At 33.7% G+C, this 26,524-nt stretch overlaps 1 protein-coding gene and 1 long non-coding RNA gene across 2 annotated transcripts in view; one reads left to right on the plus strand and one right to left on the minus strand.

The window, feature by feature from the left end:
- LOC137239424 (uncharacterized) overlaps nucleotides 1–26,524 on the minus strand; it is a 276,642-nt gene that overhangs the window by 44,237 nt on the left and 205,881 nt on the right. Inside the window, exon 2 of the long non-coding RNA XR_010949376.1 lies at nucleotides 2,769–2,862. This is a non-coding gene — a long non-coding RNA (uncharacterized lncRNA). The remainder of the gene's footprint in view (nucleotides 1–2,768; nucleotides 2,863–26,524) is intronic.
- The window catches only part of sens-2 (senseless-2), an 89,318-nt gene that overhangs the window by 2,065 nt on the left and 60,729 nt on the right, over nucleotides 1–26,524 (plus strand). The gene's annotated exons all lie outside the window — the stretch shown is intronic.

The raw sequence follows: 26,524 nt of genomic DNA on the forward strand, positions 1-26,524 counted from the left end.
ATTAAAATTTTATGTATCCGGGCGGTTAAAATTTTAAGCTGAAGTTTTTAGCCGGTTTAAGCAATTTTTGAAACCTTTTTAATCTGGAAAATTTTCAATTCACTGTTATTCTTTTATTTTTTTTTATCTTATTCGACTTAAATTTTGAACTTATTGAAAAAAAGGTCCAAAATCTTAATTTTTTTTTAAAGCAAAACCAAGAAAGTTTAAAAAATCTAAAGAAAACAGAAACTTGTAGGAACTAAACAGTTTCAAAACTATAAAAGGATAAAACATGGGGCTCCAAAAGTTTGCAGTGATTGCCCTTCCTGTATACGCAAAAGTTTAAACTTTTTGCTGAAAATTTAGAAATAAAAAAAAAAAATATTTTGGAAAAGCGATGGTAGTCATAGATTCTTTTTCATAATATTTTGTTATACAAACATATGTGTAATGTTATGATATGTTTTGTTATACAGGTGTGATGATAGCCCAATGGGTAGAGCACACTACTGTAGTCCGGAGCACGTCGGTTCGAAACTTTACCTCCACAAGATTTTTCTTTCTTTTTAACAGCAAGAGTCAACTTTTCTGATTTAAAATTGAAGCCCAACTCTGGTATAATCAAAATTTCTAACCAAATTTGGTTTTTTGATATACCAATGTAGGACAAAAATTTTCAGATTCAGGCTCAAACTTTTAACGGTGCGTTTTTGAAGAAATGATTTGATTGATATGGCTTAAATATCATTATTAATCTTCAGAAAGTGTAATTTTCTAGGCAATTCGAAAAAGTATTCTGGATCTTTTATGTGGAATTTTTAAATTGTTTGGCTATAATATCGATTTCTACTTAGATTTCAATGCAAGCTTTTTTTTTACCTTTTCGCCTTCATGGCTAAGAAAAAGTATGACATTGATCAAAACCAAAGAATGAGACTAAAAGCTATTTTAAGTTAAAAAAAGAAACAATATTATACCCAAAAATATCGATTTTTTCAATAACGGCCCCATGAAATATCAAAATTATTCTGGCAAATTGCAGAAAATTTTACTAAGAATAAGAAGTAAGTCTGATTTGTTAACAGCAGAAGTCGATTTCTTTTAAAAACCGGTCCAATAAAAGATTTATATTTTTATAGCGGCCACCGTGGTGTGATGGTAGCGTGCTCCGCCTATCACACCGTATGCCCTGGGTTCAACTCCCGGGCAAAGCAACATCAAAATTTTAGAAATAAGATTTTTCAATTAGAAGAAAATTTTTCTAAGCGGGGTCGCCCCTCGGCAGTGTCTGGCAAGCGCTCCGATTGTATTTCTGCCATGAAAAGCTCTCAGTGAAAACTCATCTGCCTTGCAGATGCCGTTCGGAGTCGGCATAAAACATGTAGGTCCCGTCCGGCCAATTTGTAGAGAAAAATCAAGAGGAGCACGACGCAAATTGGAAGAGAAGCTCGGCCTTAGATCTCTTCGGAGGTTATCGCGCCTTACATTTATTTTTATTTTTTTTTTAAGTGTTTAAATTTTAATTTATTGTATCAACCAAAAATTATAAAAGAAACGATAACAAAAAGTCGACCATCCAAAAATGTTGATGCACAAAATTTTACGTTCAAATTTATTCTTTTTTCAAACATCTCAACTTAAAATTTGATTTCCTTTCCACCTTTTTAGTGACATTTTATTTTCAAATAATTAAAAAAATTTACTTATGCGAGTCAATTATAAAACTGAGTAGTGCCACCACCCCATAAGCTATTTTGTACAACAGTCAGCTCATAAAATTTATCAAAAGTTTTATGGTAAACAACTCGATAGTTAGATTAAAGATTGTTTGGTTATTTTCGAAGTATCAATATTTGTGGTATAATTCAAAAATTTGAGAAAGTAGTTTAAATATATCCAGGGATAATGAAAAAAATCTACATTTTTCATGGAAGAAATGATTTTGTAAAACATTTAAAAAAAAATTAAACTGTTCTGTTAAGAGTCAGCAATGAACCCATCGACTCAGACTTCGGCTTTGACAGATAAGCGCGTCATATTTCAAAAAAGCTCAACTTTTCGCTTTGTTTTACGTCCTAATGGAAAATTATCATGAGTAAATCGAGTCTCAGATTGATCCGTCCGGTCTATAAAAACTTTACCTAGACTGAATGTGCCTAAGAGCGTATCACGATGTTTGGAATAAAACAAAGTTAAAAATGCAGCGCCCACCCCTGGGTTTGAACACTTACATTATGAGGAATTTAAAAAATATTAAAAATAAATTTTCGGCACCCTGTAGAAGCAGTAAAATTAGTTTTTTTTCTGTTTCCTGTAACTAATTTTTGATTTTCACTTTTGCAATATGGCTAATACTAAAAAACGTAGTAATTTATTTACTCAGATAATGACATACGTTTGATATCTGAATTTATTCTAACTTTATTCTTTTTTTTATGTGTGACTTAAATAAAGGGTTTGTATTTTAGGAAAAAGTCGCCAACAGCTCAAGAACAATGCATCACTCATTGAAATCAATCATCAAATATATAAGTTATAAAGAAAAACTTAAATTCACTGTTCTTACAGGGTGCCGAACAAAATTTGTTCCAATTTTTGCAATATCTACTAAGTAAATATACGAACCCACTTTTTAAATTTTTTTAGTGATACGCTCTAATGTGTCCCTATGTATATAAATCGGGACTTAGATTTGCATATATCTTTACTGTACGCTTTGTGTCAGATTTTGCTTTTGCATGTTGGGAATTGCCTAAAATTTTTTTCACTTTATGTTTTATACTCACTCAACTAATAGTGTGATGAAAAACGACTATACTATGAGCCATGGAACCCCTTTTTATCGGATAATTTTCTTCATAAATGTGCATTTTTGAGGACCTAGAAAAATAAGAAAAAACGTACTTGTTGGTAAGAGCTGTAAAAATATACAATCATTTTGTTTTTCAACCAGTGACTGCGCTACTAATTTGAATGTAATCAAATTTAATTACTTTGTGTTTGATGGTAAAATTTAAGATTTATGAATCACCTTTTGCAATCCAATTTAATTGCTTTTTCGTGATATAAAACATTACAACCGCCAAAAAAATTTACAATTATTAATTGAAATAGTTTTGATTGCATCCAATTGAGAGTCCAAAATATAAAAAACATTAAGATTGAAATCACCAAATTATGCAATAATTCCATTCAACTGAATTTGGAGCTTTTGCCCTACTACTCTTCTTTGCATAAATATCAGAGAGACTCCGGCATTCCATTGGTATAAAGAAGTTGAGCGGAAAAGAATAATATTTTGGCTGAATGAAATGAGCGCTTAAACTTAATTTCGTTGTCTAAATATTACGAGACAGTGTCTCAACTCTTTCTCACAGTAATTTCGAACAGTTCCTTTTTCTGAAAGCCAATAATTTTTTAACGAACGTGAGTGATTGTGTTCCAGTATCGCATTCCTTCTCTACATTTTCCGTTTTTTGAAAAGGCAAATAATTGTTTTTTGAATTCAATTCAATCACTTTTTTGTACATGATTATAATTAAAATATGATTGTGATCTCTTCTAAATGATTGCATATCGTAACTTTATATAATCAGTGATTGCATAATTACATTTAATTGCAATTTAGGGCGATTGTCAAATTTGTTATATTTTGTGATTGCAATAAAATTTTATTTATTCTCTGTACGCGGTGCACTGATGAGGATCAGAGCAATGTGTTCGGAGTGACAATGAGTCCAATATATTTGGGCACTTAATACTTAACTTTTTTGAGTGAATTTTTTTTCATCCTTTTTGAAACTTTATTTTATTTTGGGTTAACTTTAGAAATTGGTAATTTTTGAACTTTTTATGAAGTTGTTTTGATTGTGATTTTTAAAGTATTTTGACAATCTTAGGCCCACTTGCAGAACGGAAAGTTATATTTTTAGCTCACAGTTTATTTGAAAAATTTGTCATGTATGCGTTTAACTCATGCCAAGTTAACTCTGAGTTAGTCCCGGTTTTCCAGTAGCTGGTTAAGCTAAGCTTAAACTAAGTTTGCTTAAACTGTAGTCAAATTCAAACTCCAGTTAAACTACTGAGAAGTTTTTCAGTCACAGTTTAAGTCCGCTTTTGGGGTACGCTTTTTTGTGCGGCAATATTGGTTTTTTATTATCTAAATAATTTGTAGATACGGCGACAGCTTAATTTTTTTTTTATCCAACAAATATGGAAAATATATTTCTCCAGCGAAATATATATCTAGTTCCGGAGGTGATATCCGAAACCATTATTTAATTATTCTTAAACCAGATAGTTCACGAGTTGATATCCAACTTCGTTCAACAATCACTATCCAACCTTTGAGAAATTTTGTAAAATTTAGAGTTCTGGTGTTGATTTCCAATCATTGAGAGATTTTGGGAAATTTACAATTTTCAAATGAATATTAAACACGTTTCGCCCGTTGATATCCTACATTGAATATCGAGTTGAGGTGAAGTTGAAAAAAATCTCCAAGCTGGTTCCACCAAAGCCAACAGCTGTTTTTCGTGAGAAATAAACACCTGGTTGATAGCAGTAATGAAGCGTAATTAATCAAAAATAAATTAAATTTATTTGATTTTATTTACGTGAAAATACTGCAGTATGGAATCTTACACTTGAGTCCACTTAGAAAACCACAAGTTGGGCATTAAATGTTTTCAACTTAAGTAATAACATTTTTTGCTTTATAAAAAATGTCCTCTTTTTCTGATGATTCCCAAGTTGAGCCACTCTTTCGAAACAACTCTTGAGATTTTAAAAGTATGCCTAGTTATCGACATGAGCTGGAATGGTCCCCAAGCCCAAATGCTTGTTGGAACGAACGCAATTAACTGATATCTTAACTAGAGTTTAACCCTGCCAGATCGGCAGCTTAAGCTCAGCTTAAACTTCAGTTAAAGTAGACCGAAAAACTGCAGAATAAGTTTAAGCGTAGTTTAACTGACAAAATGAGTTGAACTTGTACTGAAAAAAAGCTCAAATAATTCAGGCAAAATTGAACTTTTCAAGTAAATGTAACTTTAAATTTGCAATAAAGTTGGAAATTGCACTAAAACTTAAATAAAAAAAGAAAATACAATTAAATTTGATAAAACTCAAATAGCATACATTTCACCTGATGAATTTCATCAACTCGCCACCCAACTCGCCTGCGGAGCTTTTGTGTTGTACTCTCCAGTTAATTAAAACTGGCGACGACGAGTCAGTCACGCGTTGACAATGCCACAAGAGCAGACAAAAAATATGCAACAACAATATAGCAGCCAAAAGCATAAAAGATAAAGCAAAATTGGAAAAACATGAAAAATGGACAAAATAAAAAAAGAAGAAAAAAAATTTAAATTAATTTGAGTAATGTGTGATTTTAAAACGCGATGCACCACACCTGCAAACGACAGCAGCACAACAATCATACAAAAAAAAAAATAAATATATGTTTGTATGTGTACATACAGCAGCATCATTATAATGCTTGGACAAAGGGAAAATCCGAAAAAATCCATTATTCTGTTTGTGGATCATTGTGCACTGAATTGGCAACGAAAATCTCCCAAGCGAATGACATAAACATGGAAAGCATGGCAAAATGGCGCAGAAGATGAAAAAAAAAATACAAAAAATAAAACAACGATATGCAAAGATTTTTTGATTGAAAAATCCATACATATCAACAGGATATGTATTTAGTATGTATGTATGAATGCATATTCAGTTGGATGCTGGATACATGAACCAATGTATATATTAATACATTAGGGTGCACCCTAATATATGTGGTCTAAAAAATATTTATTTTTAGAAAATTGGTATTCGTCCGGAAAGATTTTTTTTCATGATTCAGAATGAAGAATAATGAAGTAAAACAAAAAATAAAATAAAAACGACAACAAAAAGTATTCCGAATTCTTAAACCAGGGATCGCCACAAGCTTCTTATGGAAGTGTGACCACACCTACTTTGAAATCCAAAAAGTACACTGCAAAAACTTCGAAAATTAATAATATGATATTATTTTATTAGAAAATTACAGATTTTGTAATTCTTATAAAATAAAAATTGTTTAGATTTTTTTTTTTTATATTTAATCTTTTATAGTTTTTTTTGTTTATATCTTAAACATTTTTTTTTTTTCATTTTTAGGCTTTTATTTTAGTTTTTTTTTGTTATGTTTTTTAGAAACAAAATAATATATTTTGTAGTTCTGATTAAATAAAAATTCATTCATTCATTTTATTTAATCTTTTATATTTTTTTTTTTTTTGTTTTTATTTTTTTTATATTTTTTTATTTATTGTTGTTTGTTTTGTTTTTAAATTTTTTTGTTATTTAATAGTATTTAGGGACTGAGACGCGGAGTGGTACTGGGACTGGGACTCGGAATGGGACTGGAACAAAATACATACCACCCTTTGGGACTGGCAATAAGATATGAAGAGGAATGAGAAAAACTTGAGAGAAGAGAAAAGAGAGAAGGAAACTGACAAAGAGATAGAATGAGACGAAGATAGAGATAGATGAAGCGAAAAAGACGGAGAAAGGAGTGAATAAAATGATTAGGAAAAAGTGAAGAGGGGGGAGGACAGGGTAAGACGGAAAAGGCTTATTAAACTGTATGCAGATAGACTAAATTTAGAGCAGAACAACGTGTGCCGGGTCTGCTAGTTTTTTAATAAAATTTTATTTATAATTTAAATTTAATATATTAACATTTAAAAAATTTTTTTAAATAACTGCCAATAAAATTTTCATTTTGAAATAACATGCGAATTAAAATAATTTAAAAATAATTTACAAAAATAAAGTATATTTAACTCAAGTAGATAACCCTACAGCAACAATAAGAAAAAAATCGCCGCCAGGTGACGCAAGGCCCAAAATATAAAAAAAATGGTATATGTGTTGCCACCAAAAAGGGCTCCTACGCACTATCTAAGATTTAAATGAGCCAAATCAGACCACAGATACGAGTTTTTTGAATATCTCGATCGTTGCGCTACCTAGCGGGGGTTTTTTTTCACCGTATGTAATATGTGCTCTAAATATGAGCCAAATCGGACCACAAATACGATTTATTGAAATATTTCGATCCATGCGCCACCTATCGGAAATTTTTTCTTATTATTGCATTGTCATCGGGTGCTAAACTATATTCCAAGTTTCAAGGTTGTAGCTTATAATAGCTACAACCATTCAGCGAGCAGAAATGGTGCTGGCACGTACACAAACCCAGTCGGACTTGGTAGCTTTCAAAATTAACGTATCGCATTGCTTTCTTGAATGTATTTAAAAATACTTTTCTACTTGCGTTCAATTCAAAATTAATTTAATTTTAATTTTTAAATAAATCAAACAAAGCTTCATTGTTTTCGTAAAGGTGAAACAGAAATATACCCAAAAATATTACTTCAAAAGTCATTTTAAACGAAATTATACCAGTTCAAGGGGTTGTGTAGCGCAATATATAGCTTCTCCAACCCAATTGTCAACCTCACCTTCGAGCGGCGAATCCCGTTTCACTAACAGACGAGGCTCTGGCGACCCCAAGCTCCTCATGGAACTTGGGGGTGGGGAGGGAGGGATGGCCTGAAGGTTCAATGTGGCCATATAAATCGTTCCCGAGATGGTCGGGCCAGCACCTTAATGGTGCTGTGTTACCGGAGCGCATCGGATCTGTATCCGACAAAGGACCATCACATCGATAACACTCCCCAAAGCCTTCGGGGAGTAACCTAATCGCTACAACAACAACAACAACAACAACAACAACAACAACAACAACAACAGTTTAGTTCCTAATGGGTATAGCAGAATACATTCGGTTGTTGGCGAGAGGATAGAATGCGTGCGCCGGGGATGTGTGGTGCGCTTGCCTGAGCGTTTTACAAAAACAATTGCGTGAAAGCGCTTTTAGGATGGCGATCACTGGCCTAAACCCTTTCGCTACTACTGGCACAAAATGGCCCACCTTCAGCAAAAAAATATTTAATTTTTATGAAAAATTTTATCTTTAATCCACCAATCCATATTTGCTCTGTCATGACAAGTTTATCAATTAAACAAAACGAAATAAAGGGTCCATCTATTTAGTTGTTATGTATTTGGGAAAATATGTCCCAAGATAATATAAGCATGCATTGATTTTTAAAGTATTCGGAACATTTTTTTATCAAATATTATTCTCACATTTTAAAAATATTTGTTAAAAATTATAAGCACAGCGATAATACTTCGTCGCGAAAGGGTTAAAGTACTCCCAAACTATCATAGGGGAAACTAAAATAAAGAGAACTGCAAAACGCAAGTAAATCGAAAATTCGTAACGATATATCACAGAGGAAAAACCTTTGTTTTGAATAACTTTCCCACCGAAAATAAGGGTTTCGCTCTAAGGTTGAGAGAGTATAGATTTGTTTGTATCACTAGTAAGTAAAGCTCCCTTTACGAAACTTTAGATTACTATGGTTACCAAAAAAAAAAAAATTTGAATCCTTTAAAATTTTTCCGCCATTTTACAGCCCAATAATTTGAGCGTATATGTAAAACTTTTTGTACTTCATATATAACCAATACAAATTTGGTTCGGTTTTTGAGAAAATGAGTGCGTCTAAATTTTTAAACCTAGAAGTATGCACTAATTAAAAAAAAAAAATTTAGAGCCCGTCGGTAGGTTTGAAATGAACTTTTTAAACTCTTTGGCTTAGAACAATTTTGAGAATATAGACTTATTGTTTTGCAGGAATTCAAAAACAAAGATTTTTAGCAGCATATTCTGTTAAAGGATTAGAATTTAAAAGAGAGAGTGTAGATAATGATTTCAGATATTACAGGACGGCTTCCTAATACTTTTTATACCCAGCGCTTACTGTTGCATAGCGGTATTATAACTTTAATTAGATAACGGTACTACGTAATGGCATGACGGAATCAAGATAGATTTATACTGCCTTATTTAAAAATTATCAGCATCGAACAATATTTTGATTAAGTAACCCATGACCGTCCGTACCTTAGCAGGATAACTTGAGTAAAATTGGACAATCTTTACGAAATTTTGTATACTGGCTTATCTGAACCCATAATCGATTGGTATTGAGAATGGGCGAAATAGAACGAGAAGCACACTCGCTTTTTCGATATTGAAAATTTTGGAAAAATGAAGAAATACGACAAATCATTACCAAAGACCAATAAAGTGATTAAACTTGGTACGTGGATTGAATTTATGACAAACAATAGAAGTTTGAAGACAATTTTTTAAATGGGCGTAGCAGCGTATGAAATTTGAACAAAAATCTACCTTTCCCAACGAAGTTTCGTATAAGGAATTTTTTATTGTTTTTTGACAGTAACTGTTTTATAGCTACCTACGGAAGGCGATTAGACTGGTCCTGATGTATGGCTCGGAATTATGGACGGTGTGGAGAGAAGATGAAATCCTCTTGGAGGGTTCGAAAAAAAAGTTCTTCGATAGATTTATGGTCCTGTGCGTGATGCCGACGGCGACTATGGAAGAAGGTATAATGATAAGCTACAAAAAAGCCAAAACCGCTAAGGCCGTTAAGCGCCAATTAATGATGATGATGACAATGGTATACCATTGTATGGCATGGCATATTATTACATAAATTCAAATACAAGATTTCTTAATCCTTAATCTTATAATCAGTAGCGATTTAAACTTCATATTCACTGATTGAGAAAATCGCTTCAACAGTTGACGCCACAAACGGTTTACATTTTCTGATTCTTGAAATATTTGTTTTTGATTTGAACGAAAAACTATTTTTAAAAAAGCTGCACCCTAATGTGTATTTGTTAACGTTGATGAGTTGTCCACCAGAGCCTATGAGTAAAATGGTCTGATATTGTTCATATACATAAAAGAGGGGGAGGGAGTTATGTATATATGTAATTACTCCTTTATGTATTTGATAATAATGTGCATTGAGAGGGCAGCAGATTTGTGAAAATGGCGTTTTTGCGAGAGCTGTTGGATAGTCTATTGTGGTGTGAGACACGACCACTCATCTATCAGTGCGCCACATTTACTGTTAGAAAGCTGTGATACGCAAATGTTAACAAAAATCACACATACATAAGTAGATACATACATCCATGCATAATTATTTCTATAGAAATAAAACACATTAAGGCAGAAATATGTTTACATGGATATAAAATCCTATGGCTGAGTATTAAATTTCAGTTATTTCGAACGCGGTAGGAAACTCAATTAGCTCCGTTGCTCAGTAAAAGCAAAATAGTACTGTTAATTCGAGTTTGGGGTTACCCATAGTCGTAGAAACCTCAGATAATTTTTGATACAAATGCAGATTATGCGCTTCCTCAGGAGACCTATGTATATGCAGTTTTACACTTTCACTAACCAATACGTATGTACATATGTACATACATATGTATATATTTATTATACTCAGCGTGCTTTTCCATAAAGTATATTTACTTTGATTGGATAACGGTTGTTTGTACAGGTATAAAGGAATCGTGATATATATAGGCTACCATATATCAAAATTATCGATATCAAAAAAAACACAAGTAAGGAAGGTTAAGTTCGGGTGTAACCGAACATTACATACTCAGCTGAGAGCTTTGAAGACAAAATAAGGGAAAACCACCATGTAGCAAAATGAACCTAGGGTAACCCTGGAATGTGTTTGTATGACATGGGTATCAAATGAAAGGTGGTAATGAGTATTTTAAAAGGGAGTGATCCTTAGTTCTATAGGTGGACGCCTTTTCGAGATATCGCCATAAAGGTGGACCAGGGGTGACTCTAGAATTTGTTTGTACGATATGGGTATCAAATTAAATGTGTTAATGAATCTTTTAAAAGGGAGTGGGCCTTAGTTCTATAGGTGGACGCCTTTTGGAGACATCGCCATAAAGGCGGACCAGGGGTGACTATAATGTGTTTGTACGATATGGGTATCAAATTAAAGGTATTAATGATGGTTTTAAAAGGGAGTGGCCCTTAGTTGTATATGTGAAGGCGTTTTCGAGATATCTACCAAAATATGGACCGGGGTGACCCAGAACATTATCTGCCGGCTACCGCTAATTTTTTTATAAATGTAATACCACGAACAGTGTTCCTGCCATGATTCCAAGGGCTTTTGATTTCGCCCTGCAGAACTGTTTCATTTTCTTCTACTTAATATGGTAGGTGTCACACCTATTTTACAAAGTTTTTTCCAAAGTTATATTTTGCGTCAATAAACCAATCCAATTACCACGTTTCAGTACTTTTTTCACATTTGGTAATTTTTAATTTTTCGTAATTTTCGATATCGAAAAAGTGGGCGTGGTCATATTCGAATTTCAGCTATTTTTATACCAATATAAAGTGAGTTCAGATAAGTACGTTAACTAAGTTTAGTAAAGATATATCGATTTTTGCTCAAGTTATCGTGTTAACGGCCATGCGGAAGGACAGAAGGTCGACTGTGTATAAAAACTGGGCGTAGCTTCAACCGATTTCGCCCATTTTCACAGAAAATAGTTACCGTCCTAGAATCTATGCCCCTACCAAATTTCACAAGGATTGGTAAATTTTTGTTCGACTTATGGCATTAAAAGTATTCTAGACAAATTAAATGAAAAGGGGCGGAGCCACGCCCATTTTAAAATTATCTTTTATTTTTGTATTTTGTTGCACCATATCATTACTGGACATAATTTACTTATATACTGTAAAGATATACAATTTTTTGTTAAAATTTGACTTTAAACAATTTTTTTTGAAATGTGGGCGTGTTCGTCATCCAATTTTGTTAATTTTTATTTCATAATGATATATTGAACTTACTAATTTTCTATTCTGCGTCATAAGGTCAAGCTTTCTACCAAGTTTGATCGCTTTTTCCGTCTTTGGTAATGAATTATCGCACTTTTCCGGTTTTTCGAAATTTTCGATATCGAAAAAGTGGGCGTGGTTATAATCCGATTTCGCTCATTTTAAATAGCGATCTGAGATGAGTGCCCAGGGCCCTACGTACCAAATTTCATCAAGATACCTCAAAATTTACTCAAGTTATCGTGTTTACGGACGGACGGACAGACGGACGGACGGACATGGCTAAATAAATGTCTTTTTCCGCCCAGGTCATTTTGATATATAGAAGTCTATATCTATTTCGATTAGTTTATGCCGTTACGGATTACCGTTATGCGAGAAAAGTTAATATACTCTGTGAGCTCTGCTCAGCTGAGTATAAAAATTTTGAAGCCATGTCCATCCGTCCGTCAACACGATAACCTGAGCAAATATTGATTGACTATGGGCTTATCTGGGCCGAGAATAGATAGGTATTGAAAATGAGTGAAATCGGATGATAACCACGCCCACTTTTTATTGTATATAACATTTTGTAAACCCAAAAAACCTGATTACTTAGTAAATAATACACCTAGAATTAATTTTGAAACTTTATGTGTGGACTGATATTAAGACTATTCATAAAAATGGGCGTGGCACCGCCCACTTGTAATAAAATCAATTTTACAAATATTAGTAAAAGTTATTATAAAAAAATTCGGCAGAGAGCTTGCCTTTACTATAAGGAATGCTTCGAAGAGAAATTAACGAAATCGGTTAAGGACCAGGCCCACTTTTATATAAAAGATTTTTAAAGGGGTCATGGACGAATAAAATAAGCTTTATCTGCAAAAAGGAGCTTTATATCAATTATATTTATTTACGAAAATAAGAAATAGAAAAAAATCAAATTTTTGAAAATAGGCGTGGCAGCGGCCTTTTATGACAAAGCAATTTTCTGTTTCGGGACCATAACTCGATGAAAAATTTACTTATCGTAATGAAATTGGGTGGACATATTTTTCTTATAGCAGGAAACATGTCCAGTAAAAATGGACGGGATCAGTTAAAGACCACACCCACTTTTATATATAAAGAATTTTTAAAAGGGTCGTAGAATAGGATAATAAGCTATATCTTAGCGAAAAATAGTTTTGTATAAATGATATATCATTTACCAACTTTTATTGTAAGAGGAAATTGGGAGAACATTTTTTTTAGCGGGCGGTGCCACGCCCCTTTTTCGATCAAGACACAATATTTCTAAAGCCCCAAAAACAAAAAATAAATCCCTTGTAACAAAATTCGAAAGAGTAATTTATCTGAAATGAACTGTACAATTGAACCTACGCTGAGTATATAATGCTCGGTTTTACCCGAACTTACATACCCTTACTTGTTTTTATATATTTTTATATAAAAATAGATATATGTATATTATAGGCCGGGTCGATTTGTGGGGAGGCAAAAAAATCGCCCATTGCTCTGTGAAAATCATATTCTAGGGATCAAAATAAGAAACTTTGCCGAAGGAACCATACCTCTAAAACGAATTCTGATGTCCCCCCTTTGGGTCGTAGGGGCAAATTTTGAAAAATCCCACTTTGAAATGCCTATGTTTTTTCTTTTTGGAGTTTATTTTTATCTTTAGAAATTTATTTAGCCAGAACATATGTAAATGAAAAAATGAATTTAACTTAGTAATAGAAAAGAAATAAAAAAAAATTATTAGAAATTAGCGTTTTTATAACCCCCTTTTAAAACCAAGGCATCACTGTGATGCATTTGCATGTCGTAAACATAGTTGTGTGGGTTTTTTATTCAACTGTTTTAAAAAATGAAGGTATCACTGTGACACAATTGTAGATCGTAAAATTGCTTGCGTTGTTTTTTTTAAGCCACCACAAGACACAGCAGGTAGAATTGAAATTGCCCCTACCCAAAAGTTCGACCCAAAGGGGGGGACATCAGAATTCGTTTTAGAGGTATGGTTCCTTCGGCAAAGTTTCTTAATTTGATCCATAGAATACGATTTTCACAGAGCAATGAGAGATTTTTAAATCGGCCCGCCCTAATGTATATATTCATATGTGTTTCATATACATATTTCATTTTTGTGTTTTTTGTTTCTTTTCCACTCCTTTTGTCATATGATACTGACAGCTGTGTATTGCCAAAAAATCTTTCTGGCTTAAACAACTGAAATGTGATTACTTTTCAATAATTTACACCATCAACGGAAGTTCTCTGGGCTTTGCTTTCATTTCAGCTGTCATACAATTCACTTGTTTTGTACTCCAGTCTTCCTTCCATTGGCCTTTTTGATGTAATTAAATTTATGTTTTTGTAGTGGGAATTAAAGTAGAACGAATGAGAATTTATGAATGATTGAATGAATAACTAAAGTCAATGTAATCGCTTTGAATTTTTAAAGCGCTTAAATTGAACTTTTTTCACGAAAGAATATTTATTGATAAATCTTTAGCTCAGTGGACAGTTCTCAGAGGAGTGACATAATCAAATCCAACTGACGGACTAAACCAAATGTTTTAACAGCTACCTCTAAATTTTCACATGCATAAAACTGAGTGGTGGAATTCGAAACAAGCTGTTAAAGCAGGCTTTCCTTCTCTTACAAGAACTTAAAGGTGAGGACCTTCTCAAGCAAGGACTAGAGGCACAATACAGTGAGTGCGAGAGGAAAGTAACCTTAATTTAAATCTATAGGTCCAAACTGAACTGTAAACTGAGAGCTTGAGTGTTCTATGAGCAAGTAAATGTATCGCCCTGAATCTTCAAATTTCAAACGGCACCTTTTAAGAGGAAACTAGCTGCTCTCTTTAGGTTCCTGCCAAATAAATATTGCGACCAACAATTAGGCTGCAGAACTTCCTAAGACCGTGTCATCTGCAAATTCCTCTTCGTGATAAATCAATCACTCATACGAATGATAGGAAATTTGCATAACAGACTGCAGGAAAAAGTTATTTGTAACTGGTAATCCTCACAGATTTTTGCAGCACCATACCCAGTAAGCAGAATCTCTAACGTTAGACTATTTTTATGTAGGAACGCTAGATAACTTTTATAATTTCCACTCGGGAAAATTGTTTGAAAACTACACTAGTAATCGCACCGAGAATGATTAAATAACTATTGTAATCTCCATTAGGATCTCCATAGAAAAATACATTAGGTTTCGATTATAGAACTCTTTTCGATCTGATAATAAGGACCCATTTTGTTCGAGATCGCGATGTTTCTCCAGTGCTTCTCGAGCCGTCCTCTAACATTAGGGATTCGAGAACTGTAGTAATTATCTAGACTTCCTCTTTATCTTTATCAAACGTCAGTGTTTTTTGGGTAATATCAAAGTAGTGAGCACCGTGAGCATAAGTATCCTTTTAAAATTATCTGATGTTGACAGGTTTCCACTGTTGAAATAATCAGTGAAATCAGTTCTATTTACAAACAAATCAATTAGATTACCTGAGAATCTGTAATTTTTACAGAATATTGTTAACTTGTGACCTTTTCTATTGAAATTACTGAACGAGTTTCTTCTTTCCACAAAGAACTCGGTAGAATTAACCAATAACGTTAAATTTTATCGAATGTCTATTAGTTCAAGAATAACAAACCCGATTTGTTGATTTTACCACAGTAATGTTTTTGGTTTGAAAAATGCTCAAAATGCTCCGACCTTTTACTGAGTATTTCTTATATCTCTAGCTTTTTTTTTACGTTGATTTTACCTGCGGGGCGACGAGCAGTGGCGTAGTGAGGTTTTCCTGCGCCCGGGCAAAATATATTTTGTACGTATTTCTTGTTGGAGACGATCGAGAACACTTTTCATAACGCGAGAAATTTCACATTATGCGGAAAGATCAACATCTCTAGCCGATTCTCCGCGCATTTTGCGGTGGCTTCTTTCTTACACGTTTACTATATCAACATCCAATTGTTCACAAAGAGACTTCGATTTTTCTATTGCTTCTTCACAGAGAGTATCTTGAATTTGGGAAAGTTCAGTCGCTAATGTTTTAAGATCATGATAGGCTTCTCTAAAATTCATCCCCGGATTTTGTAATCTGAGCTGCACACGATCAATCCTCCTTAAGATTACATACCAGGAATGAACTAATGTTATGAAACTAAAATTTAGTATATTTTACAACAGAATTATAGCTTCGCTTCTTGTGTCAATTGTAGTGTCCTCTGCTAATTGTTCTAAGTTTTCTACTACATTCTCTAGCCCAGCGTTAACCACTTGTATTCTGGCGCTCCGTCGTGTTTCAGATTCACGCTTGACAGTTTTCGTTAAAGAATTTTTAATAATTCCCATCGTAACGTTGAACGTGAGAAAAAAAGATATATGCTCTCAATTATTCCACAACCTGTCGCAAGTGTTCCGGATATACATATATATAGAAAATTTTTGCCAGAAGTCAGTTATAATAAAAATACAAATTATCTAGGAAGTTCTGATTTTCGGCCCATTTGGCGCTCCCTGTGAGTAGCGCCAGAGGTAAAATGCCCCATTGCACCGCCACTCCCCCCTCTCCTATGTGACTGTTGTATATGTTCGTGTATAATATGCCTTAACCAGTCCAATTACGCATATTAATTTAAAAATAAATCTCTAATCTTTCATGTCTATTCTAATAAAGCCTATGTTGCGTAGGTTGGTTATTTAGCTTTAAATCATATCATCATGTATGCGGACAACATACCAATTTTATCTTCTAAGGAGGATACAACTTTCTTATAATTTGTCTGACAAATCACGCTTTAATTGAGTAGAAGATTAATAGACTTTTTGTCAATATTTAAAACTTGCACAGTGCTAAAAAAATTCAAGCTCGAAACTGATTTTCTTGAGATAGGTATGTCATATCCATATGTCAGGCGTAATATTTTTTAAAAAGTAATCTGTTCAATATTTAAATTAATTCACACCAATCAATTCAAACATCACCAATTAATAATAAACGCCTTGTTCAGCTTTCAATATCTCAAAATGTATTTGCTTTTGCGACGTTTGTTGATTAAGATCGTAAATTATTTGAGTTACACCTTCTGCAAGAACGCTCTGCGTTCGATTGATGTAAATAAAAACATATGTAAAATCAAGGTTTTAAATGTAATAAAAATAAACTAAACCACAACGAATCTTTGTTGTATATTGATGATGATGGCGATTAAATAAACTAAATCAGCGGATAAATAACTAAACAGAAATAAATAAAATTAAAAAGTAAATAAATAAATGCTAAACCAAAACTCTCAACGGCTTAACATACATACCTACACTGTGCACAGTAGAGTGCGCCTTATTTTAACACTTGTTTTACGTTGCCAGATTATCTCTTTAAGTAATTCATGCTTGCCATACGAGGTGTCTAGGGGTCTGCAAGTTCAAGAGATTTAAAAACAGATATTTGACAACAAATCATCTCTCTAATGAATTAATGTTGCATGCGAAAATTTGGGCAAGTTTAGTTAATTATGTAATAAAGTTTATAAAATGGCACTAACGGTTTTTTGACATTCTTGGTCCATTTGCAAAACGGCAAGTTGGCTTTTTAACTCAGAGTCAAGCTGGCATGAGAGGTTAAAATCATACTCATTTGAAAATTTTTATACCCAGCTGTACACACGCCCACTTTTTCGTACTTTTACACAGAGTATTATAACTTTCATTGGATAACGGTTGGTTTTAAAGGTATAAAGGAATCGAGTTAGATATAGACTTCCACATATCAACTGCATCAGTATCGAAAAAAAAAATTTGACTAAGCCATGTCCGTCCGTCCGTCTGTCTTTTCGTTAACACGATAACTTCAAGAAATACTGAGATATCTTCACCAAATTCGGTATACGGGCTTATCTGGACCCAAAATAAATTGGTATTGAAAATGAGCGAAATCCGACGCTAAACACGCCCACTTTGTCGATATCGAAAATTTAGAAATACTAAAAAAATTAGACAATTTAAAAACGAAACGAACTAAAATCCCAAATTTCGAACAAAATTTGGCTTAAACATTTTTTCATAGCTCTGAAAATGTGTCTGTAAAATTCGTAAAGCTATATTTCGCTAACGGAAAAAGCTATATAATAAGATTTTTTACGAATATTAAGCCATCAAAACAAAATGCACTTACATACATAGATTATATATTTGTTGTTAGTGGGCCGCCCAATTTGCGCAGCCTTAAAACACTATTAACCACACAAAGTAAACAGCAACAGCGTTTCAAGTGCACAGCTTGGTATGTAATGTTCGGTTTCACCCGAGCTTAGACTTTCTTACTTGTTTTAAATTAACTCTGAGCTAAAAAAAATAACTTGCGATTCTGTAAGTGGATCAGAAAAATTTCTGAAAATGCTAAACAAAATGTTTAAACTCTATAAAGACATTTTAAACTTCCAAATGTTCCAATTTTTCAAAAAAGATTTTGAATCGTACACAGTTGTCGCTGAAGATTTCCTCAGGACATTCTTTCAACTAAATCTAAGTGCAGGTTTTCTGATATTTGTTCGTTCTTTTGTGAAATTCCGTTGTTGGAAAAGCAGTAGTGATATCCCTTAGACTTTTGAGAGATTGAGACATTAAATCCCTATTGAGACATTGAATTCCTAAGTTCCATTGGAAATAAGTCTTCATATGTAATATCAATTTCACACAAAGGGTTTATGAAATAATAAGCCAAGTTTTCTATATTAAAGCCCTTATTGAATTCAATCTTCCATACATTTATTGAGAATGTAACAAATGACAATCAGAAAAAAAATTTTTTTTTTTTGAGCTGTTGACGCATGTTTGTTAATGAAGATAGTGAACCCTTTGTGAAATTAATAAAAGATACGACATTACTTTACCCTTGCGACGAAATTTAAAATGGCTTCCGATAGACCATTTCATGCTCATTATGAATAACACGACATCAAACTCCCATCAGCGGGAAATTTTGAGAAACACTTTTTTTAATATTTGAAGGTACACCCTAATGTGAAAAATTATGTATATAAAACAACGACAGTGAGCGATTTATGCCTCCTTTTTCTACTACAAAAGTGCCTTAAGAAATTTGGGCTTAAAGTAAACAAATAGTAATAATTCCAAATAATGAGATAGTGAACAAAAATAAAATTTGAAAGCATAAAATCTGGGCCATATTTATGAATTCCTATTACTCACTCGGTGCCATTATGTACGCGATTGCGATATATTTGAGCCCGAGAGTTTCCATTTTACATAGCACAACTTTATTGTCCTATGCCCTTGTAAGTCATTCTCTTCGACGAATGTATTCATATATACATATATTAGGGTGTTGCAAAAATGTTTTTTTGAACTATGCTCAAAAGTTTTGGCAAGAAGCCTATTTTGACATAAAGTATCAACCTTGCTCGCATCGCACTCTCAACTTTCCCGCGAATATCTAAGCCAAACATTTACATACAATTTCTATGGGACATTGAAAAATGCTATGCGGCTAACCTTATTACTATTTTGGCATCTCAAGAAAACTATTAAGCGTAGCTTTAGGGAAAGATTATAATAAGTACATATGTACATATGTTCATTAGACTCGGTTGGTTCCCATATGAAAAAAGAATTGAGAAAATCCGGACTGAAATTTGAAGTTTATGCTAAAAAACAGGTCAGTTTAGACTGATTGTATCAATAGGGCTTATGTTGAGAGGGTTTTGGAAATATATTTTTAATTTGTTGCTATACCTTAAATGCAGGCGAGATTGGGACATATCAAATTTAAAAATGGGATGTCAAATAACCCAGTTACAACAAAAAAACAATTTCGGCTGTATTTGCAAGGATAAAAAAAAAATTACAAAAACTTTTTTCAACCCAGTCCAATGTATATACATTAAGTTGTTCCATTTTCAGCTGATTTTTTTCACTGCTACCTAAAAAAACTGAATGAAAAAATCTAAACGCTTTACAGGCTGAGTTCATTCGAAATCTTGATTTTTTCAGAAAAATTACACTGGAAAAAATTTATATTTTTTATTTGATTTTTAGATAGTACATTTAGAAAAATAAAGGGCAAAGCTGTTGTTGTTTTGTATAAAATCTGCTACATAGGGAACGAAAAAATATCTTAGATTAACAGAGAATGAACGAAAAAGATTAAAGGTTCTAGCGTTGTATAGGTAGAAAGTTTTTTGATTAAGAAGCCTCTATGGTGCAAAAGCTTTTGGAAGACACCATTTTATCGGAGGGAAAATTTAGTTCGCTAAAACAGCTGTGCATTAATTTTTCAAAAGATGTAGTACCGAGAACTCAAATCGAAGCAGTAAATCTATGTTTCTTTTTATAATTTGTATGAGAGATTTAAAAATTTTCAGATAACGCAAATAATAAATCAACTGGTTCACTCTAGTATTTATATATTGATTTATGACAGTCAAACGCAAGTCGCATACATTTGTTATTTGTTATTCATAAATTTTTAGTAAAAAAAAAGAATTATTGTAGATAGGTTTTGTCCAATATAACGATTGTTAATTAGCATCTTGGGCTGCCAAATATCTATCAGCAAATATTGATTTAATTAATCCCCACGTTGCACAGTGGTTCATTGATATATAAAACTTGAGAATTTTCTTTTCGCTTTTTTCTTTAAAGGCAAACAATTATAAGCTGTCATACCAGCAAATACTTTTTTATTAAAAATATACAACACCACATTTTATTTTCATTTCCTTTGACATATAAACACAGTTCAATCGTTGTTTGCATAAGGAGTCATTTTATGAGTGCATTTATAAATTTGCTGTATTTTGTAAAAAGTAATTACAGAGACTTTAAATACTGTCAGCAATATCACTCAAAGCAAATATTGTAAAACATGTAATCGTAAATAATAAACGCAAATATTGAACATCGATCGATTGCCATCTCGGCGGCAACTTTTGAAGGCACACAACACTTTCTAACGTAAAAATCGAGCGATCGATAAAGAGGCAAATACATACAGCAAATATATTGCACATAGAAACACAGATTACAGCAACAAACAAATAATAGCAATAAAATACAAAGTTGTTAATCATAAAGGAAGCAGTTTTGAAAAAAGAAAATCGATATTTAACTGCAATAAAAAAATAGCTAAATATTTAGTATTAATATGCAATAACGCTGCATATTGACCTAAATACTTACATACAAACATATGCACGTATATTAGGCTGGGTCGATTTATTAACCGATATCGCGCCATCGATTTTTCGATAGGATTAGGGCTCAGGAAAAAAAAGTTCCAACCCACATACCCAAAAAAATAATTTTTCGAGCCTGCGAAATTTAATTTTTTTGACTTTTTTCGACTTTGATTTTTAAGGTTTTCTTCATGACCTACTAAAAAAATTTTAATTTGATATTAAAATTTTCATGTGGGTATACCCTGTCCGCTAAAAACGTTGTCGATAACATTTTATTGAAAAAAAAAAAAAAATAAATAATAATTGGAAAATTTTTTTGTAGGTCATGAAAAAAACCGTAAAAATCAAAGTCGAAAAAAAGTAAAAAAAATGAAATTTCGCAGGCTCGAACACTATTTTTTGGGTATGAGTAATGGAACTTTTTTTCCTGAGCCCAAATCCTATCGAAAAATCGATGGCGCGATATCGGTTAACTTTCGTCCATACAAACTGACCCACCATAATGTGTATATCTATTTCTTATGTTTATTAGCAACACCAACAATGTTCGCCACTACATGCTACGTATGTATGTACATATATGTACATAAGTATGTACTTATCGACATTGAAGCACGACTTTCTTATCGACGATCATAAATCAGAGGACTATCTAGACTTTACACCTTTTTTCCACTGATAAATTGATACCTAATTGTTTCTTTGTGGTATAGTGCTGCACGCATAAGAGCTTACACACCACAGTGGGCATTTTTAAGGAAATATGTGGTCAAATAGAATAATTCGAAAACGAATAAAGTGTTGTCGGAATTGCAAGCCGCCGCATAATTGCCTCTAAGAGAAACACAATAAGGCAACTCGCTCAAGCTCGCAATTGCTTCGTAACCATGGAAACCTTGTTAATAAAAATAGTATCAAACAAGTAATGAAGGCTAAGTTCGGGTGTAACCGAACATTATATACTCAGCTGAGAGCTTTGGAGACAAAATAAGGGAATATCACCATGTAGGAAAATGAACCTAGGGTAACCCTGGAATGTGTTTATATGACATGGGTATCAAATAAGGTATTAAAGAGCATTTTAGAAGGGAGTGGGCCATAGTTCTATAGATGGACGCCTTTTCGAGATATCGCCATAAAGGTGGACCAGGGGTGACTCTAGAATGTGTTTGTACGATATGGGTATCGAATTAAAGGTATTAATGAGGGTTTTAAAAGGGAGTGGTCCTTAGTTATATATGTGAAGGCGTTGTCGAGATACCGACCAAAATGTAGACCAGGGTTACCCAGAACATCATTAGTCGGGTACCGCTAATTTATTTATATATGTAATACCACGAACAGTAATCCTGCCATGATTCCAAGGGCTTTTGACTTCGCCCTGTAGAACTGTTTCATTTTCTTCTACTATCGTTGGTGTCACACCCATTTTACAAAGTTTTTTCCACAGTTATATTTTGCGTCAAAAAACCAATCCAATCACCATGTGTCATCCCTTTTTTCGTATTTGGTATAGAATTATGGCATTTTTCGAAATTTTCGATATCGAAAAGGTGGGCGTGGTCATACACGGATTTCGCCCATTTTTAATACCAAGATAAATTGAGTTCAGATAAGTACGTGAACTACGTTTAGTAAAGAGATATCGATTTTTGGTCAAGTTATCGTGTTAATGGCCAAGAGGAGGGACAGATAGTCGACTGTATATAAAAACAGGGCGTGGCTTCAACCGATTTTGCCCATTTTCACAGAAACTAGTTATCGTCATAGAATCTATGCACCTACCAAATTTCACAAGGATTGGTAAATTTTTGTTCGACTATGGCATTAAAAGTATTCTAGACAAATTAAATGAAAAGGGGCGGAGCCACGCCCATTTTGAAAATTTCTTTTACTTTTGTATTTTGTTGCACCATATCATTACTGGGGTTGAATGTTGACATAATTTACTTATATACTGTAAAGATATTAAATTTTTTGTTAAAATTTGAGTTTTAAATTTTTTTTTTTTAAAGTGGGCATGTTCGTTATCCGATTTTGGTAATTTTTATTTAGCACAGATGTAGTAATAGGAGTAACGTTTCTGCCAAATTTCATAATGATGTCTTTACCGACTGCCAAATTACAGCTTGCAAAACTTTTAAATTACCTTCTTTTAAAAGTGGGCGGTGACATGCCCATTGTCCAAAATTTTACTAATTTTCTATTCTGCGTCATAAGTTCAACCCACCTACCAAGTTTCATCGCTTTATCTGTCTTTGGTAATGAAATATCGCACTTTTTCGGTTTTTCGAAATTTTCGATATCGAAAAAGTGGGCGTGATTATAGTCCGATTTCGTTCATTTTAAATAGCAATCTGAGATGAGTACCCAGGAACTTATATACCAAATGTCATTAAGATACTTCAAAATTTACTCAAGCTATCGTTTTACGGACGGACGGACGGACATGGCTAAATGAATTTCTTTTTTCGCCCAGATCATTTTGATATATAGAAGTCTATATCTATGTTGATTAGTTTATTCCCTTACGGATTACCGTTATGCGAAAAAAATTAGTATACTCTGTGAGCTCTGCTCAGCTGAGTATAAATATGCTTTCAAGCTTGACGCCTTAGACAAGCATGCGAGGCGTTTTCAATCATTTATGAGTTACCCTAATGTAATCGTAAAATCGCATTAAAAGTGTTTTAAAATAAACATTGCTCTGCCTTTGTCCGCAGATCTTGGTCCCTAGATCGCCTTAGAAAGTAGGATTTGTTGCTATTGTTTTTGTTGTTGTTGTAGCGATAAAGGCACTCCCCGAGGGTTTTGAGGATTGTTTTCGATGTTGCTGGTACTTTGCCGGATCCAGGGCGTTTCGGTAACAAGCACCATTAAGTTACAAGCCCGACCATCTCGGGAACGATTTAATATGAGGGACTTGGGGGTCGCCAGAACCTCGGCTGTTAAGAAACAGGATTCGCCACGGGTGAGGTTGACAGTTGAATTGGAGAAGCTATAAATTGCGCTGGCAACTTTTTGAAAGGGTTGCGCTACACAACCCCTTGAATCATTTGGGTATTTTGTCGCCTCTTACGACATACATACCTGCTGCGGGTATATTCTAACGCATTTACTAACGACTTGGTTTATAGTTATAGATTTTTTTTATCGAAAAGCAGAGTTGGGCACGGTGCACTAAATTTTCAATTTCACCTAACATAAAAAATTTATCAGTGGACCTATATGTTTTATTCCAACTTGGTAACGGCATATGCCAAGTATAATTGTTCACCACACGTTGTGATGCGCATCCGCGTTACCGACTATTGAGATCTTCCAATCGGGCTTCCAGATAATGTGCCATTTAAGGGCATATTCTTTATTCTACTCAATGACGATTACTGCTACGTCAAATGGACAATACCGAAACCTTTCCTGGAGATAAGAGCTTTGGCTCCTGTATCAGCGCAACGTCAAACGAACCCTTTTTAAGAGTTAAGAGGATTTCGGTCGACCCCATTTAATTGTGTTGAAGGTTTATTTGTAGGACCCACACCATATTTGGTCGGTTTTCTCCTCTCACATCTGCGCCACTGGCCCAATTTTTTATTGCAACTTTCATGTTCCCGACATCCCTTTCTTACTCCCCTACAATTAGCATATAATGGTTGTTTACCTTAGGACTTTTCTTTCTGAGACGAATATAAAAACCGGCCTTGTCCCAAAACTAATGCCCAAGGTATGCTAACAGCTATCCCCAGATTACCTGTTTATTTGGAAAATGTGGTGCTGACCAGGTAACTCGAGGATAATAACGGCTTATTTGGTTCACCGCGCATAACATGATCATAGCACTAATCATCTTCTTTTCTACACTGAAAGAAAGAGACTGAAAAAATCAACCGAAATACGGGTCAATTCAACCGAAATTTCCGTCAATTTTAGTAGTCAAATGAACAAAAACAGTGCCGAGAGGCGACCCCGCTTAGGAAAATTTTCTTCTAATTGAAAAACCTTATTTCTAAAATTTTTATGTTGCTTTGGCCGGGGTGTGAACCCAGGGTATTCGGTGTGGTAGGCGGAGCACGCTACCATCACACCACGGCGGCCGCAATATACATACGTAAATATGTGTATACATATAGTACACAGCATACATAAGTACAAAGTAGAGAACGCAGTGAGCGTAAAATTTTCTTTGAAATTTGCTCATGTATTGACTGTTGATCGCTGTTGAAATGACCAGTGAGATCAGTTGTGTTAACAAAAAAATCAGTTAGATTGATTAGGAATCTGTCAATTTTACAGAATTTTGTTAATTTAAGAGTGACAATTTCTCTTCTGTTGAAATGACTAAACTAATTTGTTCGCTTGACAAAGAACTGGGTCGAATTAACCGTAATTCGATCAATTTCACCGAATCTCCGTTAAGTCAAGAAAAACAGAACCCATTTGTTGATTTTACTAGCACCATTTCTTTCAGTGTATATACATGTACCTTTCGGTACACCGTCATGGAATGCTTGTTTACTTTGTCCATCTTCCAGTGAACGACCGGCGTTGCAGAGTTAGCTGCCTTTAGAGCCTCCATTTAGCTTATCAGATAACTTTGTCTTTTCTTGATATACTATAAATATATCCCTCCTTCTACTGTTCTACAGCTTTTAAGGTACATAGCTTCGGTGTATCTTGCAAATTTATAGTTTCGTGTTTACATTGCGGTTAACTTTACTCGCGGTTCTATGTCTTGGACCGAACGGTGTAGATGAATGCCCTTAAACCGCTCATCCACATCTACTTCTTCGTCTTTTCGTATCGACAACGAGACTCCCCGAAGGATTTGGGGATTTGTATATGTGTCGATGATTCTATGCCGCATATTTATTCGATACGTTGACGGAAAGTAGCAAAGTTAAGGTACGAACGATATTATCACGTTGAACCTTCTAGGTCATGCAGTCCTCTCCTTCCCTGAGCAGCTGGGGTAGCCACAGAGTCGCTCTATTCACTGAGCTAACACATCTTTATTGTTATACTTCATATGTATAACAAAATATTGTGAAAAAAAATCTTTGGTTTTGTTTTAAAACCAGAAGTGTAGAAAAGTTTCTGATTTTAGAATTGAGTTAAGACTAATTGTTCAGTTAGGTTTAAAAGTTGATAATTTGAGAGGTTTTAAATTTAGGCTCAAATTTTAAACCATTAAAACATTGTTATTAAACTGATAAATCGCTAAATAACATTTTTTTTGAAGTCTGGATTATTGCATGTGCGCAGCAGATTCACTACGTTAGCTCTACTCGCTGGAAAGTTTTGTCGATCATAAATGTGTTTTTCAAAATTCCACACAGTCGGCAATACTTGAAGCCTTGCGCAAGTGTTTGTCTCAAAATTAAGTATTTTGAAGAGGCTTGATGAGCCTTAATGGTAGAAAAAAAATTAATAAATACTTCGCACGATTTACCTCCGAGAAGATTAAGGCCCAGCTACTCTTCC

The sequence above is a fragment of the Eurosta solidaginis genome, chromosome 2 (assembly GCF_040869045.1).
Source record: "Eurosta solidaginis isolate ZX-2024a chromosome 2, ASM4086904v1, whole genome shotgun sequence".
In the NCBI taxonomy this organism is placed as follows: Eukaryota; Metazoa; Arthropoda; class Insecta; order Diptera; family Tephritidae; genus Eurosta; species Eurosta solidaginis.